Source organism: Ornithorhynchus anatinus, chromosome 3 (genome assembly GCF_004115215.2).
Source record: "Ornithorhynchus anatinus isolate Pmale09 chromosome 3, mOrnAna1.pri.v4, whole genome shotgun sequence".
Taxonomy (NCBI): Eukaryota; Metazoa; Chordata; class Mammalia; order Monotremata; family Ornithorhynchidae; genus Ornithorhynchus; species Ornithorhynchus anatinus.
Genome location: NC_041730.1, coordinates 87,325,871 through 87,336,619, shown reverse-complemented (window position 1 = coordinate 87,336,619; position 10,749 = coordinate 87,325,871).

Genomic DNA, 10,749 nt, shown 5'->3' with positions numbered 1-10,749 from the left:
TCTAAGTAGGAGGCAAAACAGATACAGATGACTATAAAAGCATATGGACTCGTTGAGCTAGTATTTCTAATGTCTGACTGGGACCTAGGCTTGGCCAGCCTTTTTTTCTTCCATGTGCCAGCCTGCTCTCTGAATGCCTGTCAACTCAACTCACAGGGAAATTTTTCCTATTGTCCTAAATTCAGCATTTCTAAGACAGCATTACAGAAGGATGTCTCCCAGTTTCCTTGGTATCATCCTAACAGGGTAAACCGTGCCTCTACTATAGTTCCAACAGAACCACCAAGCCTGTGGGGCAGAATTGACAGGACCAGAGCCAAACCCAGTCCGATTAAAGAGGGCTCAGACAGAGGACTCCCCTCCATTTTACAGTCTGCGCCCAACAGCAAACTGCACAGAGAGGAGATGGAAAATTCCTAAATAGCCATTTAAAATATTCTCCTTCGTGTGGATGAACAATTAACTCTGCATTTTTCTAACTTCCAAGTGCTTTTTTTTTTCTTTTTTTTTTCTGGGGCTATCACTGCTGGAACCAAGATTACAGTTCTTGCATTCCTCACAGAGATGGAAAGTGGCCAGAGTCTTTAACATAGGAAGTCTTTAACATGTTTAACCCTTTAACATAGGAAGTATCATGGCCTAGTGGAAGGAATCAGAAGGACCTGGGTTCTATTCCCAGCTCCACCACTTGTCTGCTATGGGACCTTGGACAAGTCACTTTACTTCTCTGTGCCTCAGTTACCTGTAAATCATCTGTAATATGGAGATTAAGATAGTGAGCCCCATGTGGGACAGGGACTTTGTCCAACCTGATTATCTTGTGTCTACCCTAGTGCTTACAACAGTGCCTGGAACAAAGTAAGCACTTAACAAATACCATTAAAAAAAAAAAGAGCATGGACCGAGGAGTCCCAGCTATGCCACTTGCCACTTGGGCAAGTTACAACTTATCTGGGCCTCAGTTTCCTCAGCTCTAAAATGGGAATCCAATACCTGTTCTTCCTCCTACTTAGACTATGAGCCCCATATGTCCCACCTGATTCACTATCTTCCCCAGCACTTAGAACAGTTCTTAATAAATGCCATAATTAATTAATGTCTGTCCTCTGCCAGCAAATGTTAAAAAGAATCAGGGTTCTGTGCAACCGTTTCCTCAGCCCAGGTTAAACCCTGAAAATCCAGCCTGTGCAGATCACTGGCCCGAACAACTAAAGATTTTACTGCAAATTTACATCTCAGTTGATTCCAGAAAAACCCTAATCCAAGTTGCCTGTTTCTGAGTTTCCCAAAGGAATAAAAAGTCACCAGAAAGTATGGATGTTGGCAAAAATAGTGAGATTTAGTACCTTTACTGACTTGACATCTCTGATTTTTAAGAACAAAGTAGTTTGAAGTTATGTGTTCTTTCCTCAGCCCAGTCATTTGTGACCTAAATAGGATTCATATTGGAAAAATGTAGGCAGAGTTATTCTTTGTCCAGTATAGGTTCAGCAAACCCTTTCAAACCATGGGTTTAAAACAACAAAAACAGAACATATTCCCCTTTGATTTGAGGTGGGGACTGGCGAGGAAAGAAAAGGTAAAGAGCCTTTTTGGTTCAGTTCTCTCCCTGAAAAAATAAAATCAAACTGTAGATAAGGATGAAAAGCTGTAAATATTGAACATGTAAATCCAAATGTGGGAGAAAATTAATGATGAAAAATGATTTAATCTTCCCATCTGCTCCATACTGATAGATGATGTTAGGTAACCACCATGCTTATGGAGTCCCATACTTAGTCCTGATGGGGACCCTGATGGTGTGATATATTTTTTATATTAATATCTGTCTCCCCTTCTAGACTCTTAGCTCATTATCAGCAGGGAAAGTGTCTACCAACTCTGATATACTCTCCCAAGTACTTAGCACAATGCTCTGCACACAGTAAGTGCTCAATAAATATGATTGATTGATTGATTAACTATGATTGATTGCTCTATACACCTTAAGTGCTTAATAAATGCAATTGATTGTAAGGTCTTTATGGGCTGGAAATTTGTCTGCTAATTCTGTTGTATTGTACTCTCCCAAGTGCTTTGTACAGTGCTCTGCACATAGTAAGCACTCAAAAATGCAATTAATAATAATTATGGTATTAGTTAAGCATTTACTATGTGCCAGACACTGAACTAAGCACTGGGGTGGAAACAAGCAAATTGGATTGGACAGAGTCTCCTTCCCATATGAGGCTCCCAGTCTCAATCCCCATTTTACAGATGAGATCACTGAGGCACAGAGCAGTAAAGTGACTTGCCCAAGGCCACGCAGCAAACAAGTGTCAGAGCCTGGATTAGAACCCATGACCTTCTGACTCCCAGGTCTGTGCTCTGTTGGACTGTGACACCACTTGCCTTCCCTGATGTCTCCACGAAAAATATATTTAAAAATCTCTTTTATGTTTGTATCTGTGACATTAAGTGTTTTCTGGGTGCTAATCCTTTATTAAGCCCTGGGATAAATACAAGATAATCAATTAAGACACTCTCCCTGGCCCACAAAGGGAGTGGGAGAAGACAATCATGTGGAACACATAAGAATAAATTACTAAAAGTAATGTTACAAGCAGTAATAAGAACCAATTAAAAGATTAAACAATACCAGTTAAAAACATTAAAGCGGTAGTTTATTATTATCCTTAAAAGAGTACTCAGGATCCGCTCCACCCCAGCAGTGGCCCTTGGATCCAAACCCCTGCACCCTTCATTCATTCATTCACTCAGTCATATTTATTGAGCACTTACCTTGTGCAAAGCACTGTACTAAGCACTCCGGAGAGGACAATATAACAATAAACAGATGCATTCCCTCCCCACTACGAGCTTAGTTCCCAACGCTGTAGATATCAGGACGGCTGGCTTCACTCCCCCTGTGTCCGGCAGGGAGAGGAAGGCTGCCCTGACTATCAGGTGGGGACTGTGGAACTCCTCAATCAATCAATCAAGAATAATAATAATAATAATAATAATGTTGGTATTTGTTAAGCGCTTACTATGTGCAGAGCACTGTTCTAAGCGCTGGGGTAGATACAGGGTAATCAGGTTGTCCCATGTGGGGCTCACAGTCTTCATCCCCATTTTACAGATGAGATAACTGAGGCCCAGAGAAGTTAAATAACTTGCCCACAGTCACTCAACTGACCAGTGGCAGAGTCGGGATTTGAACCCAGGACCTCTGACTCCCCAGCCAGGGCTCTTTCCACTGAGCCACACTAGTATCAATAGTAGTTATTGAGCACATCAGTGCTCTGCACATAGTAAGTGCTCAATAAATACTATTGAATGAATACTGTGTGCAGAGCACTGCACTAAACCGCTTGGGAGAGACAATAAAAAAGAGTTGGTAGACCCACTCCCTGCATATAATAAGCTTACAGTCTTGAGGGAAGGCAGACATTAATATAAATAAATATAGTCCCCTGATATTGTGGAGAATTGTTTGTTCTAGTAGGTATTGGACTAATCTATAATTTACTTTTTTTTTGCCATCAGGATAGATCTAGAAGGAGAAAATACATACCCATCGATATGTTTTAGCGTTCCGGGTTTTAAAAGGATTGACTATTCTCATTCACTTCTAAGAGGCTTTAGAAGAAAATGTCTGGGAAAGTATTATTAGTTAAATAATGATCTGCCCTTGTAGTTCATAAACTGGAATGTAATAGATCAAATGATTCTGTAGTATCATTGAATGTGTTCTTTTACCATTGCAAGATAATGCTAATAAAATATTTCCATTTTAATGCATGGTGAAACATACTAACTGTGAGGCTTCTGTCAGAAACAGGCATTTCATGGGATTCTTTTCATACTCCTTTTAAAAATTACATTTTGAATGAGTACCCATCTGCCAATATCTCTCCAACCCTCCTCTTTCTTCTTTTCCCTCTCCCCCTCTCCCACAGCACACGCAGAATTCTGTGTAGTGTGGTTGTTTTGAAATATGAATTATTGAACTGTCAGGGCACAGATGCTTCATTGCAACTGTGTGAGGGCTTTCTATGTATTTTGGACAATTATTCCAAAACAATCACAGATTTAGTAAATAACACGGGCTAATAATGAATAAATAAATTATGTCGCTGTAATTTAGAAAAGCAAAGTCCTTTCCCAGTGCATCTTCCAAATAGAAGGGACTTACTCGGCTGAGCCTTTGGCCTCCCGATAGATGTTTTGTTTAGTTATTCACCCAAGGACAGTGTCTATTCCTTCTGAAAAGACGATCTCTTGGGTTAGAGGATCTCCAACTTTGACTTAAAGAACGAAACAGCCCTGGCATAGACCTCGAAGAGTGTTCTTACTCTTGCCCATCCAAACTCTCTTACTGTGATTTAATCCTTTAGAATCTTATGTCCCTTCAATATAGAAAATACTTTAAATAAAATAGGCATTTTATTTATTTATGTGTGACCAGATGACAATACTTTAAGCCTGTCTAGAATTTTCACCTTTTTTAGGAAATGTACCTTTGAAATATCCAGACTTGCTCTTCTCCCCCACTATTTACCTAATAATAATAACTGTGGTATTTGTTAAATGCTTACTATGTGCCAGGCACTGTACTAAGCGTTGGGGTGGATACAAGCTAATCAGGTTGAACACAGTGTGTGTCTCACATGGGCCTCACGGTCTCAATCTCCATTTTACAGATGAGGTAACTGAGGCACAGAGAAGTGAAGTGACTTGCCTATGGTCACACAGCAGACAGGTGGTGGAGTCAGGATTAGAACCCATGACCTTCTCACTCCCAGACCCATATTCTATCCACTGGGCCATGCTGTTTCATATATGCCTCTCATGCAGAAGCAACAAGAACAGGCCCCAAAAGGAAACACCTCCTGAATGTACTAAGTGCCCTTCAAACAGGTCTCTCATTATCAGTCACTCTGCCCTTTGTTTTCAGGTATTCATAAAGCAAAAGACCTTTTGTTGTTACTGGAAATCCTCCATTTCACTTCATTTTGAGTATGACTCTCCTTGGAAAAAGGGTTACTGTCACATAAGAGAGGCTCTCATCTTATTCGTGGACTTTAAACGGTGTTTGAAGAAGCTTCTTGGATACATGAAATTCCTAAGACACCCCAGTAGGAGCAAAGTCCCTTTGTCAAAATGATTCCTTAGTCTGCCCACCCTCTGCATTTTTACAGCCTGTAAAACTGATTGACCTAACATTATTGCCAACAGTCTCCAGCTGAATAGGCAGCTCCCACTTAAAACTTCGCATGGGTCTGTCTGCCTTATTTTGGAATTCCCGGTTGGGGAATGGTGGTTTAAAATTAATATAATTGAAATGAATTATTAAGCCCTCTTCCTACTTAAATGGAAGTTGGCTGAACATTTTATCACATTAAGTATGATAGAATTTGAAGTGGTTTTTGGTTTAGCAGGTTTTAAAAATTTGACAGTGAAGGAAAGTGAAAATGAGGTACTTTTTCATTTTCAATTGTTTATACTTAAGAGATAAATGTCTACTCTCCCACCTGATACTGTCATTTCAATTATGACACTGCAACTCAGTGCTGCTCTTTTAAATCATTTGGTACTCCATCCCCACCCACTCATCTATTTCTAGGCTTAATTTAAAAATGTGTTTGTTTAAAATAACCTTTTCCTCCCTTTTTTAATTCCAGAATATAGGGAGAAAATAGACAAGGCTTAGTTTTTCTCAAATTTGTCATGGGCAAGTCCTGACATCTTTCTCTGCTTTTTATTTGGGTTAATAACACAGTAGCCATGCTCAACCAAGGCTAGTCAATTTTTGAAACAAATACCATAATAATAATAATAATAATTGAAAAGTTAATTTATAAAAATCCCTCTTGGGCTCTAATCTGCTCAGGGCTAGCCTAATCTTATGTGCCAACCCAACATTAATGTGGACACAAAGATCATGCTTTCCAAAGCAGCAAGCCACAAATTCCATCACTAAACTCCCTCCAGGGACCCTTTTTTTTATGTTATCTGTTAAGCACTTACTATGTGCCAGGCACTGTACTAAGTGCTGATTAGGTAGGGTACAATCCCTGTCCCACATGGGGCTCACAGTCTTACTGCCCATTTTACAGATGAGGTAACTGAGGCACAGACAAGTTAAGGGACTTGCAGATAAATGGCAGATCTAGGATTAGAACCCAAGTCCATTTGACTCCTAGGCCCATTCTCTATCCGTTAGGCCATTTTGCTTCTCAATAGTTGGCATATACTCATGACTGCTTGTTTTGTTTTGTTCTGTTTTGCTTTGCTGTCTGTCTCCCCGATTTAGACTGTGAGCCCGTTACTGGGCAGGGATTGTCTCTGTTGCCAAATTGTACACTCCAAGCGCTTAGTACAGTGCTCTGCACATAGTAAGTGCTCAGTAAATACTAATGAATGAATTTTTAGTGCCATTAAGTATAACCTTTAATTGGGTTTGCCTAATAGGAGCATGCTTGCTCAGAGAGATCATATACCTTCAGTCTGACTCACTATGCTTATCTTAAAAAGGATTTTCCCTGAACATAGCTAGCCTGAAACCCATTCAGTGGAATCCACTTATATCTGGATGAGTAGAAACAAGTGCATTCAATAATCCAGATGCCCATGTACTGGGGATTTAGTAATGAGATGCTGTCCCATCACCCTTCTCCTTTCTCCATTAGTTCCCAAGTGTCTTCACCAAATAAATGCTCAGAATTGCAAGTGATTCCAAACTGGAAATATTCAGTCACCCATGTACTTCTTTTAAGAGACAGGACTTCATATTTCTAGGTTTGTGCTTTACAGGGGCAAACACTGAAATTAGGAGGATAAATGGATGGCACGGGGATTTATTTATTGTCTACTGAGAACCCATGTGATCACCAAACAGATTCTGGCCTTGTCCACCAGGACAAAGAGAGTCTTAATAGCAGAAGCACAATAGTAAGATATAAAAGATCGAGTATGAAGTCTTGCATACATTTCCTGGATTCTGTTTTGTGGCAAATTCATGAACTTTCAGGCTTTTTTGACATAGAAACTTTGAGGTAGAAAAGACCTAATTCTGCTGTATGTATCTGATTTATGTGACTTTGATTACTTTTCTTATGAAGCAATTATAGAACCTTGTAGATGCTAGTCTCACTGTAGAGATGTTGCTTTACACCTGGAGATAGAAGGAACCAGAACATAAATAGGCTAGGGGGATCCAGGCGGACTAGGGCTGTGATCCCTAAAAACATAAAAATATAAAGAGAATATAAGAGAAGCAGTGTGGCTCAGTGGAAGGAGTAGGCGCTTGGGAGTCAGAGTTCATGGGTTCTAATCCCGGCTCCGCCACTTATCAGCTGTGTGACTTTGGGCAAGTCACTTAATTTCTCTGTGCCTCAGTTACCTCATCTGGAAAATGGGGATTAAGACTGTGAGCCCTAATAATAATAATAATAATGTTGGTATTTGTTAAGCGCTTACTATGTGCCGAGCACTGTTCTAAGTGCTGGGGTAGACATAGGGGAATCAGGTTGTCCCACGTGGGGCTCACAGTCTTAATCCCCATTTTACAGATGAGGGAACTGAGACGCAGAGAAGTGAAGTAACTCGCCCACAGTCACACAGCTGACAAGTGGCAGAGCTGGGATTCGAACTCATGAGCCCTGACTCCAAAGCCCGTGCTCTTTCCACTGAGCCACGCTGCTTGTCCCTACGTGGGACAACCTGTTCTACCCAGTGGTTAGAATAATAATAATAATGTTGGTATTTGTTAAGCGCTTACTATGTGCAGAGCACTGTTCTAAGCGCTGGCGTAGATACAGGGTAATCAGGTTGTCCCACATGAGGCTCACAGTTAATCCCCATTTTACAGATGAGGTAACTGAGGCACCGGGAAGTGAAGTGACTTGCCCACCATCACACAGCTGACAAGTGGCAGAGAAATTCAAATCCATGACCTCTGACTCCAAAGCCCAGGGTCTTTCCACTAAGCCACGCTGCTTCTCTAGAACAGTACTTGGCACATAGTAAACCCTTAAAAAATACCAAAATTAAATTAATATAAAAATGTCATTCTTGGAAAGACCCAAGACATCTCAGAAAGACATCTTGGCCTGCGTTCTCGTTCTGCCAGAGGCAACAGAATACTTGAAAGAACCAGCATGGAAAAATGTTGCCTAGTGGAAAGATCACAGGTCTGGGTGTCAGAGGACCTGGGTTCTAATTTGGCTCCGCCTCTTGTCTGCTGTGTGAGAGTGGACAAATCACTTAACTTCTCTATGCCTCAGTTCCCTCGTCTATAAAATGGGTTTGAGAGTGTGAGCCCCATGTGGGACATGGAATGTGTCCAACCTGATTTAGCTTGTATCTAATCCAGGGCTTAGTACAGTACCTGGCACACGGTAAGCACTTAACAAAAAACCTTTTTTAAAAAATGGGATAACTGCCCTCCTGGATATTGATGTTTACACTGTGTGTTTATATATATAAATGTCAATGTTTATGTGTTAACATTTAAGTATGTTTACTCAGGCACTTAGTACAGTGCCAAGTGCTTAGTACAGTGCTCTGCACATAGTAAGCGCTCAATAAATACTATTGAATGAATAAATGTAGTTTTAACTTGTACAATTATAGGAAGCTTTGGGCTCATTTAAATCTGATAGGGTAGTAACAACCAACTAACAGAAAGCTTCCTATAATTGTGTAACAGGATAATTAAAATTAACAAAAATTGTGGGTTTTATTAAGCGCAGTGTACCAGACACTATACCAAGCACTGGGATAGAAACTAGCAAATTGGTTTGTCCCACATAGGGCTCACAGTTTTAATCCCCATTTTGCAGATGGGGCACAGAGAAGTTAAATGACTTGCCCAAGGTCACACAGCAGACAAGTGGCAGAGCTGAAATTAGAACCCAGGACCTTCTGACTCCCAGGCCCATGCTCTATCCATTAGACCATGCTGCTAAACCTCCATTTAATAACAATACCAAATCCATTCTTCTACCCAAGATTTTTAAAAATCCTAATTTTTGCAATCTCTCATCTCATGAATTTGCTGCCACTTTCAATCATCTCCCTGACCTTCACGTGACCTATCTCCCATACTTGCATTACAATTTTTGTACAAAACTGGAAAAATACTAAGCATCACTGTAAGCTACCTTGTTTGAAATAATTTTAGAATATGGTTTTCCTTCTAATACCTTATTTTTGATAAGATAATCATATTCAATACAGTATCTGCTTTAAGGTCACTGTCCACTGAGAAGACCCCTTTGAGTCATTCTTAGATTCTCTTCAATACTCTTCCTTTTATCTGATCCAAAGTTTCAACAGAATACTGTTTTTGTTGTTGAACATATTTCCCATTAAGAGTGCACCAATTTCAGAGTGCCTCACAAGGTCATCTAGGCTTCTTCAAAATTATTATTTTTTTTTCAGATCCTGCCAAACTTGACAAATAGGTGCATGCGTATTTTGTTGTTGTTTTTCATAAAATCTGCAACTTTCATAAATAAAAGTGAGTTACCTCCTTAGCTCTAACTTCACTGTGCTGAAGAGTTGACCTCTGGACATTCTGATGTTACTGACATTCTGAAATTTCAGCCCACGTCAAGCCTTGCTTTACAGAGAATGAATTCAATCTGCCTTTAGCAGACAGATGGTACTTTTACATGATAGCATCTAGTCTATATTCATTGAAGTATCTGATAAGATAGATCCTTCTTCTGTTGTCTTAAAAGTATTCAAAAATATGCAAGCTAAATTGCGGGATTACTCAAGAAGATCTGATGAATCATGTTTGATCTTAACAGTTTTATTAATCAACACTAATCATTTCAAAAGACAAGCTCAATTAGCCAAATTATATTTGTTCAAATAACTTAAATCAAATAAGTCATAGAAATTAGAAATACCTCGCAGCAGAAACACTCTCAAGCATTCTTCTTCCCCTCCCCCCCCCGCATATTTCCACTGATGCAAGATAGTTTACATTGCTATTTGTAAGTATGTTTCAGGATGTCTTGCTGGGTCTCAGGACACACTGAGCCTCCTATCACTGCCATTTTTCTGGGGGCAACTCAATTTTCTTCTCAAATCAATGACTCTGTTATTCATTCATTCATTCAATCGTATTTATTGAGCGCTTACTATGTACAGAGCACTGTGCTAAGCACCTGGAATGTACAATTTGGCAACAGATAGAGACAATCCTTGCCCAATAATGGGCTCACAGTCTATCTCACTACTGTAGTCTGTAAAGACACTTACAGCCCTATTATTCCACAGATATCTGATCAATCAATCCTATTTATTGAGCAGTCACTAAGACCAGAGCACTGTACTAAGGGCTACGGAGAGTAATCGATCACATTTATTAAGCACTTACTGTGTGCAGAGCACTATACTAACTGCTTGGGAGAATACAATATAACAATATAATAGACACATTCCCTCCTACAATGAGTCTAGAGTGGGAGACAGACATCAATATAAATTAAGAATATGTACGTAAGTGCTGTGGGGCTGGGTGTGGGGGAGGTGAATAAAGGGAGCAAGACAAGGCGATGCAGAAGGGAGTGAGAGAGGAGGAAAGGAGGGCTTAGTCAGGGAAGGCCTCTTGGAGGAGATGCACCTTCAGTAAGGCTTTGAAGATGGGGAAGAGTCATTGTCAGTAGGATTTGAGGAGAGAGGGAGTGCCAGGCCAGAGGCAGGATGTGGGCGAGAGGTCGGTTGCAAGATAGACAAGATCGAGGCACA